The sequence below is a fragment of the Sinocyclocheilus grahami genome, unplaced genomic scaffold (genome assembly GCF_001515645.1).
Source record: "Sinocyclocheilus grahami isolate Dianchi unplaced genomic scaffold, SAMN03320097.WGS_v1.1 scaffold362.1, whole genome shotgun sequence".
In the NCBI taxonomy this organism is placed as follows: domain Eukaryota; kingdom Metazoa; phylum Chordata; class Actinopteri; order Cypriniformes; family Cyprinidae; genus Sinocyclocheilus; species Sinocyclocheilus grahami.
The window spans coordinates 626,938-627,498 of NW_015505541.1; positions in this window are offsets into that span (position 1 = coordinate 626,938).

Here is a 561-nt window from a genome sequence, read left to right on the forward strand (position 1 = left end):
AAAGAGATTATCAAGCCAAACATTAACCTGCACTTCAGTTTGATGACCTCAGGCAAATAGTACACACCGCAAAATCACATTTCTGTTTCCATAGAGATATGTGTCTCCAAACTGCATTATTTGTTTGGCACATAAAATGTAACATGCATTAGCTAGAAAAAATGACTCTGCTGGCATGTAGCTGTACTTATCATAGATTAATTGCATCAGTGGGTGAGGGTCAAAACAAAGGATCACCATCTTATTTGTCATCAGTGTTAATTTGAAGTTATGTGACTTTTAGTCACTAGAATTCACTAGAATTCTCTTGTCAGAATGCTGTGACACCTGCCCACACACATGAATTATGCACACACATCTCACCCTTCCCTTGTTAGCTACAGAATGATTGTGTTTACGTGTGTGAAAGTGTGTGTGATTTAAGAGCTGGTCAGACATAGTGCTTTTTAAAGGACATTTACATATCATGTGACAATTCTTCTGTTTTTATTTACTTCATTTTAGTTATTGATCTCTGTTCATTGTTCATTTGACTTCTTTGTTTATATATATATATATAAA